This window comes from Nycticebus coucang, chromosome X (assembly GCF_027406575.1).
Source record: "Nycticebus coucang isolate mNycCou1 chromosome X, mNycCou1.pri, whole genome shotgun sequence".
Lineage (NCBI taxonomy): Eukaryota > Metazoa > Chordata > Mammalia > Primates > Lorisidae > Nycticebus > Nycticebus coucang.
In genome coordinates this window covers 85386852-85401334 of record NC_069804.1, presented here as the reverse complement: position 1 = coordinate 85401334, position 14483 = coordinate 85386852, and the positions used below count along the sequence as shown (strand labels likewise).

Genomic DNA, 14483 nt, shown 5'->3' with positions numbered 1-14483 from the left:
CAGGCGCCGCGCGCGCAGTCCGCTTGCGAGGTAGCCTCGGCCCCAGCGAGCTGTGGTGTAGGCAAAGCCCGGACCTTAGGAGCAGCGAAGAAGCCAGAGAAGCTCTGAGTTTCAGGGCCAGAGCCGGACAGCTCTGATTCCATCTAGAGCGGTGGTAGTGGCGCCTGAGCTAGCAAAACAGGGAGAGAGGCGCGTCCACCTGGCGGGCCCGGCGCATGGAGCCGAGGCAGAGGCAGCGGCGGTGGCAGCAGCAGTAGCAGAGGCGGCAGTGGCAGTTCCAACAGCTGAGGTGACACTGGCAGCCCAGCCTTGACTGCGGCCACGCCAGCTCGGGCGCCTGCTGCCTAAGCCCGCCAGCGACGTGCGCCTCGTGAGTCGGCCTGTGAGGTGAGTACGATCGCTGCCATCCAGCCTCTTGGCCTTCTCACTAGCTCCTGGCTGGCTCGGGTGGCGGCGGCAGGGGGTGGAACGAATACAAGAAAGCCGAAAGAGGAGAGGATGGAGGGAAAACAGAAGGGAGGACGTCTGTGTGCGAATGCGTGCATATCTGTGTCCCTGTACAGGAGAGCCAGGCTGCAAGAGCGAGAGATTCCAGCTCGCTCCGGCAGGCACTGCAATCTAGGAAAGGCCTCAGTGCTCTAATGAGGCGCGGGGGGCGGGGAGGAGGAGGAAGCGAACCCGTTGGAGCTTCTGAGCTCACACGCATACCGCCGGGCAACGGGAACCAGCCGAGTGCTGCCTCTTTTCGGATTGGTGCCCGGGGAAGCCTGGCCAGGGAATGGGGCACCGGCACCGCACACTTAGGCACTAGCGGGAAAACCCACGCGGCGGCCAACGGGGCCAAAGCCATAAAGGTGCGAAGCCGCGTCACTTGGGCCTCCCCCGCCAGCGTCTCCCACGCGCTCCGAGCGGCGGTGGTCACTGCAGAGCACTACTGGGGCACGCACCAAACAGCCAAGACCGCGGGCGGATATAAGTTGGAAATCCGACCGAGCCTCGCCCAGCTCATCGTCACCTTTGCGGAAATTGGCCGCAAATTGGCGGTCCATTCTGTTCTCGTTGGTGGTTGAATTGACACTTTCCTGAGTGGCTTTTGCTCTTTTCTGTGCCGCACCCCGTGACACACGTCCACTCGCGTCTTGTATACCCTGTGGGGCAAGGAGGCGGCCAGCCGGCTTGGGGAGCTGGGCCCAGCTCTGGAAAAGTATGGAAACCGCGCCGCTGAGTTGGCGCTGTTCAGCTGAGGAATCCAGCGGTTTAAGCATGACTGCTTCTGTCTGTCTGATTCGTGAGAAACCGAATCACCCGCGCAAGGTTTTCTGTCTTTTTTGAAGTTATTAAAAAAAAAAAAAAATTGGCATCCCCATTTCTACCCTGGAACTCTTGTTTTTTGTTGAGATTTTGCCTAAATTTTGGAATAAGTGTGTCTCATATTTTGCTTCTGGGTTTTAGCTCCCAGCATATTGTTGAATTCTGTGCACAGCAATACACTTAGCTATGTGGCCTTTTTCTAACATTCCATTTGCAGACTTATCTGAGAACACATGTTTTTGTGTGTAGGGCTGGAAGGGCTGTTTTCAAAAAGCATCTAACCCTGGGATTTGAATATCTTGTTGGTTGTTTTTGGTGGAGGATCAGATTGTGTTAGTAGTTCCTGGAATATTTTGCTTGGTGAATGAAGGTGCTCCAATAGTCGTCTTTGAACTACTAAAGACCATGTGAGGGTTTTTTTTTTTGGGGGGGGGCTGTAAATCTCCCTTACATCTTTTACAAGCAGTAACAAATGCCCAGACGTTTTATTTACAGTGACATTTTCATGGGTAAGAAGAATTTACACTTACCGAAAATGTATTTTTAGAAGAGAGCAAAAAAGTCCTAAGTAACTGTCATTTTACATATTAACTAGGAAACCTGCTAATCAAATAAAACTGGCTGAGTGTCTGAAACTATCCCAGTGAAATATGTGGCTTTGAATATAATTAACCATCTGTCTAGTGAGCAGTTTAAATTTGGGCTGGTACGTTTTTATTACAGTGTCTAATTTCTGGAAGACTTGTGCATTTTACCCAGCAATAACACCACCACCACCACCAACAAAAAAACACGTATTTACTTACTAGGTCAAAAATGTGCTTGTGTGGTTGTGGGATCCCCCCTCGTATCTTTCCTGGTTCCAACACTGCTTGATCTGGGAGGTCAGAATGAATCTTACCTTTGCAAACTGCATATTTACAATAGAGGCACTCAAATCAGCCCTGGTGGCTACTGATTAGACATTTTTGTTTCTTGGAAATATTTTACCTCTCACAGAACCTAGATAGAGTTCATGCATTTGAGTTGAGAAGATACCGTTTTTATGCACATATATTCCGATAGAATAGGGTGATTCAACAAAATTTTTAAGACTTGAAATTTGACTCCATTTACTTCCTTTTATTCTACCTTATCCTCTGCCTAGTTCTCCCTTAGCTGTTCCACCTGCCACTGCACAACCCAGACATATACTCTCCAAATAAAATTATCCCTTTGTCCTTTCAGCCAGTTTTTTTAGTTTAAAAGTATTCAGGTCTGTGATTTTAACAATATACCAAGAAACTGCTTTCCTGGAAATCGTAAGGTAAAATACTATAACATAAAAGGATTTTGTACATATTTGCAATTTTTTCCCTATGGTGTGATTTTTAATAAGAAATTTGTTACTAGGAAAAAGGAATAGAGTTTGGGTGGAGATGAAATGTCATGGAAAAGATTAGGTTTCAGAAACTTCCACCAAATAACTATTGTTAACATAATATAATTAAAATGAACCATGGATTGATTGTGCAGTTAGCTATAGAAAGTTATTTAAAGGAAAATACTTTAAAAACAAATATTTACCTAAATAAAAGCTCTGATAAATAGATAACACTTACGAAAGCACATGGCAGAATTTGACATCATCAAGTCTGTTAAATAAATCAACCTGTTCAGTGAATAAATCTTCAATGTGTCAGTGCTTATTAACACACATGCACGGGCACACACCTGCAAGCCTGTAAAACCCCATTGCCAAAGTCAAACAACTGCAAAATACTGCTTCTTTCTGTGATACTCTCTCTTCCCTCTTTTTCTTTTTTCCACAATGCTCTGATTACCTGTAAGCTACCCAGTGAACAGGGAGAACTAAAGGTGTGATGGTATTGCAGAGAGATAAGAAAGTGGTAAGTGCTGCATTTAAAATACTCAAGAATGTGCTCATGGATCTCTGAAATATTCACTGTGGAGGTCCTGGTCTTACAAAAGTATTTGCTTAGGAGAATCAAAGAAATACTGATTGCAATTTCTCTATTCCTAAGTCCAGTTTTCTTCTGCAGATTCCTTAGTAAGGAGAGAAAAGGAGATTCTAACCAGCCTTTGACTCTTTTAGATTACCTTTAGACTTTTATCAGGTGGAGTATACATGACTTAAGCATTCCTGCTTACAGTAATCAAAAGGAGAGAAAGCCCTTTTGGGTGACAGGGAAGGGATGTGATTCACTAAGGAATAGATAGTTTGGATTCTTTGTTTGTCCCATCTTAGAGACTTTAGGTTTGGGAATTTAATTTTTTTTCTTTTTTTCCCTTTTATCTCCTCTTAAAAGTTGCCCACCAGCTCTCTAATTGACAGTTTCTCTACCAACAAACCTTTTCAAACCCAAAGTCAGAGAATTAGACACGAAGAATTTCTCAGTTCTTCTCCATGCTGCTTGAAAACAAAACAAAGAGCACCAGACAAGACTGCATCACTTGGAGCTACCTTTAAGTTCACGCTTCTTTCACTTGCCAAGAAAATTTCTTTTTGAGCAGAGATGAACATTCTTCTATTCTCAAACAATACTGGCCCTGTGTGTAAGCACATCACAACTTTGGGGAAATCTTGTCTGGGATTTAATCAGCTGGGAAAGTGGATGGTTGGGGGAAACTGCCTTTCAGTGAAGATAGGGCCTTTTCTGAGCCAGCTAGAAGTGGGGGTGAGGACTTCCCTTGTCTCTTTTCTTCACTCCAGTCTAGTCACTGCACGAAGTGAATTGCTGGTCTGTACTAGGGAATATGCTCTTTTGGTCTTTTTCTGCACGTAAGTGCTGTGATCTGATACCTTTCCCTTCCTTGTTCTCTGGTAGAAAATAAACTGAAGTCTTCAGGACCAACTACTATACATACAATTATTATTTTTCCAAAGGGCACCTCAATATGTCATCTTATCTATCCCCAGTGTGATAATTTTGATATAAAGTATTATCTACTGTTGTCTCAAGCACCCCCAAATCTCATTTTAAAATGTCAACCTGTCACCCTTGGTAGCCTATTTCAAGTGTGGTGCAACTAGATTAAACAAAAAGCTTCTCCTGATGTTTACTTTAAAGAGTGTTAGATGTTTGAGACCAAGATTCTACATTGGGCCTGACTGTTTCAATAGTGCCATGCCATTCTTCAAGAACAGGCATAGAGATTTGTTTAATTTGAGGGACGTTAAAACATTTCCTCTATGAAGGACTGTAAGTAGGGTGACCACATGTTGTGGTTTATACATGTTATTACAACATACTTATTTCACCCTCAAGAGTGCCCCAGTTTAGAAAAAAAAAATTGTGTGGTCACCTTACAATAAGCCACCTTTGAAGGAAACTATGCTTCTTGATTTGGAGAGACAGTTGTATTTGCAAAACTTGGGGAGATAATGAGCTTTGGAAATGTAATAGTCCCTTAATCTTTCAGCCTATCTTTTTCCTAGTTAATGAGTCTTTTTGGAGAAAAACTCCAGAAATGATTAAGGCATTTGGCTTGACAGAATTGGATTACTGGCTCCAAAGTCATCCCACCAAAACACATGTGCGTATTTGCACAAACACACATACGCACAAGTAGGTGTGCTGGTGAGTGGCCATTTTTACTTTCATGCAAGACTGATTGAGAGTTCATAAAGCTTATCAGGAGAAACTTAGATTTAGAAAGAACATCCTGGCTGGGCGCGGTAGCTCATGCCTGTAATCCTAGGATTCTGGGAGGCCAAGGCAGGTGGATTGCTTGAGCTCACGAGTTTGAGACCAGCCTGAGGAAAAGCAAGACCTCGTCTCTACTAAAAATAGAAAAACTGAGACAAGAGGATCGCTTGAGCCCAAGAGTTGGAGGTTACTGTGAGCTATGACGACATGGCACTCTACCCAGGACAACAGCTGAAGACTCTGTCTCAAAAAAAAAAAAAAAATAGGAAGAACATCCTGACCATGGTAGTTGTGAGAAAAAGAGGTGCAGTAACAAGGAAAGTGTGGATTTTTTTTTTTTAGAATGTGTTTAAGAAATACAAAGGCAACTCTGTGTCCTGAACAGTTTGCATGTGGTTTTGCCCTTTATGTATATAGTTTTGCCATTTCTGTAATGGTTGAGATTATCTTTTAAACTACCTCCCAGACTTAAGTATCCATGATTGGGTTTCATTAATCTAGGGCAAGAGTCAAATCTGGTCTGCCATGGAAAAAGAAATAATGCAGAGAAGAAGAAAACATAGTAACATTTAGATTTGCTTTTGCAAATGTTTTCATGTTCCCCCTTCTTAACTGATCTTTACTGAGTTCAATGTTAAATTGGGTCCACATTTCATGACTATATTTCAACTGATATCTAGGATTTAGAGATCGTCCAGAGCCTAGTGGAATGGCAGAAGGATGATGCCAAAAGTGAATTCCACAATTAAATTTGTTTGAGATAAATGTCAATAGTTATCTTTTTCTTTTCCTGCCTATTGCAGTAACCTAAATTTTGTGGTGCTACTAAATTCTTTCTCTCCTCCTTCCCAATATTTGCGGTGTTATTCCAGGTATGCATGTGATTTATTAACCTGGAAGGAGACTAGGTCTCAGAGAATTTCTTGAACAGTAATCCACATTCTTTTTAGTTACTAAATAACTGGAACACATTTTCAAGATGTGCTGTTTACTCATTAGGGGTGTAGAAGAAGGGGCCATCACCATTTAGCCAGTGGTCCTTAACCTTGCTTGGCATGATTCCCTATGAAAATTCAATGAATGTCAAGGATATCCTCTTCAGAAAAGTGTGCCTTTCCATACATAATGCCTGCATGCATTTTCAAGAAGTCCAATCATGCATTGTCTGTTAAAAAACCCTGCTTTCCCTAAATTGTTACAAAATTCCTATTCCATAGCTGTCATGGTCATGGAAACTTGAAATGGAAGCCGTGAAAATGAATTTTTCAGGAAAACATGTTATTAATATACTTACGGCCATCAGCCCTCAGCTACTGTTACAAGCATTTTTGTAATTAGCCATTACAGGCACTTTTATTATGAAAAACAAGCACTTGGCACTTACTTTGACGTTACCATTGTCACCAAAACAAAGTCCAGACTAGTTTCCCCTTGACTTGTCAACTCTCAGATTCTTTTTTTTTTTTTTTTATTGTTGGGGATTCATTGAGGGTACAATAAGCCAGGTTACACTGATTGCAATTGTTAGGTAAAGTCCCTCTTGCAATCATGTCTTGCCCCCATAAAGTGTGACACACACCAAGGCCCCACCCCCTCCCTCCTTCCCTCTTTCTGCTTCGCTCCCCATAACCATAATTGTCATTAATTGTCCTCATATCAAAATAATCTCTCAGATTCTTAAAAAAGCCTCTTGAGTGCTTACCTCCCACAAGTCCATCATTAACATATAACATTTCCATTTACATTCCATAAAAACTCAACTTGACCACCTCTAAATATCTGTCTTTCATCTGTCTCTCTATGTCCACATTTTTCTCTTAGCCAAGGGCCTGACAAAAGTAGGGAACTCTTCTTAGCACAATTGTTAGGTATGGTAATGGAGTTAGAGAGGGAGATGGTGTCCAGATACCTTCATGGGGACCCTAGGGACTCATGAACCTTTTGGAGTATTAGCCATAATGGAAAGTGTTAATGGATTTCATCCCAGATATCTAACATTGTGTATTAAAGGCAAAGCTCCTTTAAGCTCTGTAAATACTAATATATGCTATATCTGCGCCTTAAAGTCGGAATGGTAGTATTCTGATATATGCTAGATCTGCACCTTACAGTCGGGAAGGTAGTATTCTGATAAGTGAATAAATATCTATTGCTTCTTTTCTTAGCAGTTTAGAATATCACGGAATATGAGAGTTAATAGAATTCTGAGGCTGGATGGGTCCATTAATAATAATTTGATTTGGCAAACATTTATTGAGCATCTACAACATGCTAAGCACTGGGATACTGGGGACAGAGAAGAGAATAAAATGGATTTTCCTGTCTTACAGGGAATTAGCTTTGTTTCTCACTGTTTTTTTGTTTGTTTGTTTGTTTTTGTTATCTGCGTGAATTTACCTGATTGTTTTTTCTAATAAATGAGTTTTTCTTTTATTTTTCCAAAGTCTCAAAAAATAGACAACTAATATTTATAAATAAAAATAGAAGATAATTTCAAAAAACAGATCATGCCAAATCTTATAGACAATAGAAAAAGAAGAAATACTTCAAGTTCATTCTACTTCATCTGGATATACCTGATATTAAAATTGGAAAAAATATATTATTATAAAGGGAAATTAGAGACATATTTCACTTACAAATGAGGATGCAATATCCTAAACAATATATTAACAAGTTGAATTAAAAATTATTGTTCAAATAATGTACTTTGGTCAAAATTAAATCCAACTTATGTGAGAATTAGTCACTATTTTCGGTTCTTTTTTTTCTTTTCCTTTCCCCTACCGCCTCCCTCCTTCTCTGTCTCTTCTCTCTCTTAAATGAGTTTTTCTATTGTATCTCTATTATAACCCTTGGAAAATGTCTTAGTTCGTTTTCTGTTGCTTGTAACATAATACCTGGCACTGCACAATTTATAAAGAAAAGGAATTTATGTCTTACAGTTATGGAGGCTGAGAAATCTAAGGTTGAGGAAATGCATCTGGTGAGGGCATTTTTTCTGGTGGAGACTCTCTGCAGTGTCCCAAAGCAGCACAGGGCATCACACACCCAGGTGGCTGAAAGTGTTAGCCCAGGTCTCTGTTCCTCTTCTTATAGAACCACCAGTCCTATTCTCGTGATTACTCATTAATCCATTAACCTATTAGTCCAGTAATCTATGAATGGATTAATCCATTCATGAGGGCAGGATCCTCATGACCCAATTGCCTTTTAAGGATTCTGGATCTCAATACCGCCACATTGGAGATTCAATATGAATTTTGGAGGAGACAAATGTTTAAACCATAGCAGAAAATAAGTATATGGCCTGTTTTCCTCATACATCAGGAAATTTCTCAGAAAATAGGTAACTCTAGCTGGGTTGAAATAAGATTGCCACCTTCTTTGGCACAAATACTTGTTCTTATCCTCGCAATGGTTTAAAAGGCCTCATTTCATATGGAGTAACATGACTTTCCTTGTGATTCTTAGGAATGGTTTCTGTAATTGCTATCATTGGTGATATGGAATTGCAAATAGCATTAACCATAACGTATTGATTATTGCTTTAAGGTTACAGTATAGAGTTATTGACTTCTGACTAAATAATTGAATATACTCTGCAAAAAGCCAGTTGTCCATCTTTGAGCTAGTTTTTAAACCCTGGTTGGTGGCTGTGTTGGTTTTCTACTCTGGATGCTGTAACAAATTACCAAAACTTAGTGGTTTAAAATACAAATTTATTTATTTATTTATTTATTTTTGTAGAGACAGAGTCTCACTTTATGGCCCTCGGTAGAGTGCCATGGCATCACACAGCTCACAGCAACCTCCAACTCCTGGGCTTCAGCGATTCTCTTGCCTCAGCCTCCCAAGCAGCTGGGACTACAGGCGTCCGCCACAACGCCCGGCCATTTTTTGGCTGCAGTTTGGCTGGGGCCGGGTTTGAACCCCTCACCCTCGGTATATGGGCCAGTGCCTTACCAACTGAGCCATTATTCTATAATTCTGGAGGTCCTGGTCAGGAGTCTGAATTAGCTGCCACTGGGCTAAAATCAAGGTGTAATCAGGGCTCCATTATTTCTGGAAGCCTTTTCCAACTGCAGGGACTGCTGAAATTCCTTGGCTAGTGGCCCCTTTTCATATTTAAAGCCAGCCGTAGGGGATTGATTTCTCATATCACATCACTTCAATCTTGTTCTTATTATTATATGTCCATCTCTACCTCCTTCTTCCACTTATGATGACCCCTATAATTACACTGGGTCTACATGGATAGATACTATAGGATAATATTCTCAATATTCCCATCTCAAAGTTAGCTGATTTGCAACCTTAATTCTATCTACAACCTTAATTCCTCTTGTGCCATGTAACAACCTAACATATTCACAGGTTCTGGGAGTAGGATGTGGACATCTTTGGAAGGCCACTATTCTGCCTAATACAGTGACTCTTTTACTTTTACTTTTGAAATAACTATAGATTCCCAGGAAGTTTCAAGGACAGAGAAGTTCCATGTGTTCCTCACCCAGTTTTCCCAATGGTTATATCTTGCATGACTATAGTACAATATCAAAACTATGAATTTTACATTGGGACAATTGATGTGTAAAGTTCTATGTCATTTTATCACATATATATTTGTGTAACCACCACCACAATGAACATAGAGTATTGTTCCATCACTACAGGAGTGTCTCTTGTGTACTTTTATAGTCTTTATAGTATTTCCCTTCCCCACCAATCCAAACCCCTGGCAATAACTAATCTGGTTTTCATATCTAGAGTTTTATCATTTCAGGAAAGTTATATAAACGGAGTCAGAGTATGTAGCCTTTTCAGATTATCTTTTTTTCACTCAGCACAATGCCTTTGAGATACCTCCAAATTGTTTTGTGTATAAGCAGTTCATCCTTTTTTACTATTGAACAATATATTATTCCACAGTTTGTGGAACCATTCTCCTATTGAGAGACATGTTGGTTGTTTCCAGTTTGGGGCTATTACATTAGTGTATAAGTTTTTCTGTGAATATAAGGGAAGCTTTCTAAAGTTTTCATTGCTTTGGGAAAAATTCCCGGGAGTGTGATTTCTGGGTCCTATGGTAAGTGTATATTTAGTTTTTTAAACTAAAAAATAGTTTTGCAGTTTTTTAAGAAACTGAAGGTCTCTCTCATCTCTTCTCATTCATGAGAAGGACCCACTTCCAACTTCCTTTGAAAGTGCTTTACACTTTGTTTTTAAGTAAAATTTCTCTATGTTTAAAAATACTGAAAAATTGTTTTCCAGAGTGTCTATAAGTACTAACGTATTATAATCTACTAGCATAAACATTTTACCTGTTAAGTAAATTACAGAGACCTCACCTCTCTTTTTTTAAATTTTTTATTATTAAATCATAGCTGTGTACATTAATGCGATCATGGGGCACCATACACTGGTTTTATAGACCATTTGAAATATTTTCATCACACTGGTTAACATAGCCTTCCTGGCATTTTCTTAGTTATTGTGTTAAGACATTTATATTCTACATTTACTAACTTTCACATGTACCCTTGTAAAATGCACTCATAGGTGTAATCCCACCAATCACCCTTCCTCCACTCATCTTCCCCCTCCCTCCCTTGCCCTCTTCCCCATATGCTTAGGTTATAACTGGGTTATAGTTTTCATATGAAAGCCATAAATTAGTTTCATAGTAGGGCTGAGTATATTGGATATTTTTTCTTCCATTCTTGAGATACTCTACGAAGAATATGTTCCAGCTCCATCCATGTAAATATGAAAGAGGTAAAATCTCCGTCTTCATTTAAGGCTGCATAATATTCCATGGGACCTCACCTCTCTTTAAGTCCCTTTACCTTTCCCTATCTATGTTGCCTTAAATATTTCCATTACATAGTACTTTCATTTTGTTTAATATTTTTAATTTTATGTCATCAAATTCCATTTACTATTTGTTTTTTAGAGATGAAGTCTTGCTATGTTTCCCAGGTTAGTTTCAAACTCCTCAAATTAAGCAGTCCTCCTGTCTCAGCTCCTGAGTAGCTGGGACTACAGGCACATGCCACCATGCCTGGCTCTCTACATATATTTAGAACTACATAAGACTACAATTTTTGTTTCAGTTCTCTAATGGAAATGAGAAACTCACCAAGAGAAGTAAAGTCAATTGTATTTACCTTCCTTTTACTCTTTTTGTTGTTCCTTCTTCCTTTGGAAGGTTTCAAGATTCCTTCTTTTATATTTTCCTTTCTGTTTAGAGACCTTCCCTTAGTCATTCTTTTAGTGCAGGTTGGTTAGCTACAAATTCTCTTAGTTTTACTTCATCTGTAAATTTCCTTATTTCTTCTTCATCCCTGAAGGATGTTTTCTGTGGAAATGGGATTCCAGGGGTTGTTTCCTTTCTTTTCTTTTCTTTCTTTCTTTCTTTCTTTCTTTTTTTTTTTTTTTTTGAAAGTCCTTGAAAAGTGTGTCATTTCTTTATGGCTTTTGTGGGTTCTGAAGAGAAATCCGCTGTCATTTGAATTGTTTTTCCCTTGTAAGGTGTCATTTCTCTGTTGCTGCTTTCAACAATTTTTTTTTTCTTTAGTTTATAGCAGGTTAGGTATGATGTACCTTAGCATGGATTCCTTTGGGTTTATCTAGTTCAGGATATGCTTCTTGAATCTGTAGGTTTATATCTTTTGCCAGTTTTGGTAAGTTTTCAAGCATTATTTCTTTAAATATGCTTTATGTCCTGCTTTCTTCTATTATTTCAGACATCCTCTGATGACAGAAATGTTAGATTTTTTTTTTTGTTGTCCTACAGCTCCCTGAGGTCTTGTTCATTTTTTTAGTCTATTTTTTTTCCCGTTGTTCAGATTGGATAATTTCTATCATTCTATCTTCAAGTTAAGTAACTCTTTTCTCACTGTTCTCCATTCTGCTATGGAAACCATACATTCAGTTTTTAAATTTTGGTTATTATATTTGTCATTTCTAAAATTTGTACCTGGTTTATCTATATATCCTTTTATTTATTTGACAAAACATCCCATTTTTCATTTGTTTCAAGAGTATTTCTAACTGTACATTGACGTTTTTTTATTATGCTGCTTTGTCAGGTAAAGCTAATATCTCTGTCATCTTGGTTTTGGTACCTATTGATTGCCTTTTTTCAATCCATTTGAGATCTTTCTGTTGGTTGGTTTGATGAGTTATTTTCCATAGAAATCTGGACATTTCTGTAGTATGTTATGAGACTCTGGATATTATTTAAACTTCCTGTTTTGGCTGGCTTTCTCTGATACTGCTCTAGCTTCAGGAGTTCCAACTCCAGGGGAAGGGATTTGTCTTGCTACTGCCAGGTGGAAATAGAAGTCCAGATTTCCCACTCAGTCTGTTGACACCTAGAGGACAAGGCTTCTCATAATTTCTGGGTAAGTGTTAGAATTCAGCCACACTTCAAGTGCTTAGTCGCCACATATGGTTAGCGGCTACCATATTGGACAACACATGTGTAGAACATTTTTATCACTGGGAAGACTGAGATTGGGGAAGGGAGCAATAAAGGAGCTTGGCCCACATTAACTGAGGTTTTGGGTTACTATAGCCCAGGTGGAATAAGACAAGGACCTATTTATTGGATCTGAGGTCCATGGGTAAGGTTTGGATCCAAAACCTGAGATGTTATGTGTTCTAGAGAAATATGGACACAGGGAACTCATCTGGTCAGTATGGACCCAGTAGAGCAGAATCAGTAGCCATAATATTCATAAAATTTCTTCCTTTCAGCCCTGTAAAAGTGGTGGATTGGCATGCTGCAGATTCTTTTACCACACCATTTGTGTAGAGGGAAATTCTGGTCTATTGGGGGACAGTTAGTTAGTTTATTTATAGCAACAAACTCCTCCTCCATGACTGAAGTAACAACTGGTTAAGGAAATACTAACAGAAAAACCTAATTCATGAAAAGGGTATTTATTTGATTTACCTATGGTTTATTTGGCATCTGGGTGGCCTTGATGGTCTAGTCCTTGAGGCCTTCAGGATGCTCATCCAGGTGGGGGTGAGATCTCTTCTTCATGGAGCTCTCTGTTGACTTGTTGAAACTTTTGGTCCAAGGCCCAGAGAGTTAGTAGATGATGTTACATGGTTTCTTTGTACACTGGAATAGCTGTTCCCTTCTCAAGTCTCTCTTTTCTTAGACTAGTGGGGGTGTACTCAATGGAGGTTCAATGTTCTCAATCTCCCCTTGGGGAGATTTCTGTATCTGTATATACACCTCTATGTGCTTGTATGTGCTTGTATTTATGAGCTGCTTGTGCACTGTATCTCTTGGCAAGGGACAAGGTGTACTCAATGTCTATTGAATGTATGTGTTGTATGTGTGTATATAGTTTCCTTTTCCCATAACAAGACTTATATGTGCAAAATTGTAGCTGTGGCATGATTGACATAGTCAAATCCATTTATTTAAATAAGTGAAAGGAAGGGTAATTGTGCCAGTGCTATAGGGTGTTTTTCATATCTATGTGTCTTGACTGGGAGTTAGGCTATAAAGAGAGAGGCATGCTTTGTAAACCAAGGCCAAGGCTCAACAAGATCTTCCAATATGTGTATATGTGGGGAAATTGTGAGAATGCCTGGTCTGTTACTCAGATATATGGTGATGGTTTATAGTGAGAACAACCAAAATCCTGATTTGTTACTTTTTCTTTCAAGAAGTACCCAAATATGCCATTTAACTTTTGAATATAGTGGTCACTAGTTGTGCTAAGGGTCCAAAGAGTCAGGATATTGCTAAACAGAACTGAGAAGAGAATCTGGAATCAGCCTTCCTTGTTACTGACTCCACTACTTTCCTATGAGCCATTGCTTTTTGGCCCTAGTTCAATAATGCCTTGGTAACTACACTTACATAGATGTAGCACCTGAATGAAGAGAAAGATTCACTTGTTTATTGTCCAAATAAGGTGATGATGTTATATTGTTGACCCCAATAATTCATTATTCATTAAGTCCAGGTCACTTCTAGTTAACCACAGAAAGATACTGAAAAATAGATAGGTGAATTAGTCTCTTCCCTTTGATTTTTACCTTTAATATTCTACTCTCAGATACGACTTTGATATCTCTCAGCACTGAAGACCATTGGCTAATGGAGGCCTAAACTGAATGCATTTAACACTGGGAATGGAATTCTTTTCTTTTCTGAAAATTCTGTATATTAGACTGAAGAATTCACAGGCCTGCCTCAGACAACTGGGCCACTCAATAATGCTCTCAAATTACAACTTGAAAATTTATTTTGGCATAATATGCACTGAAAGGAAAGTGTGCTAGATATGTTCTTTACTTTTCCTTTTGGACTGTCCTTTTGGGCTTCCCCAGCCTTTCTCTGATCTGCATGCCTCTGAGCCCACTCCCAATAACCTTATAGAAAAGAGGCCCTATTCCATATCATCTACTTATGACACCAAAATCCTGGGTGTCACATGGAGCATGCTTAAGACCCTCAGGTAGAGGGAATTCTCAAGCAATTGAGACAGT

At 39.5% G+C, this 14483-nt stretch overlaps 1 protein-coding gene across 1 annotated transcript in view; it reads left to right on the top strand.

Annotated features, from left to right (window-relative positions):
- Positions 1-250: 250 nt before the first annotated feature.
- Positions 251-14483, top strand: part of NEXMIF (neurite extension and migration factor) — a 232240-nt gene continuing 218007 nt past the window's right edge. The window contains exon 1 of the mRNA XM_053580116.1: positions 251-387. The gene's annotated coding sequence lies outside the window, so the exon portion shown is untranslated. The remainder of the gene's footprint in view (positions 388-14483) is intronic.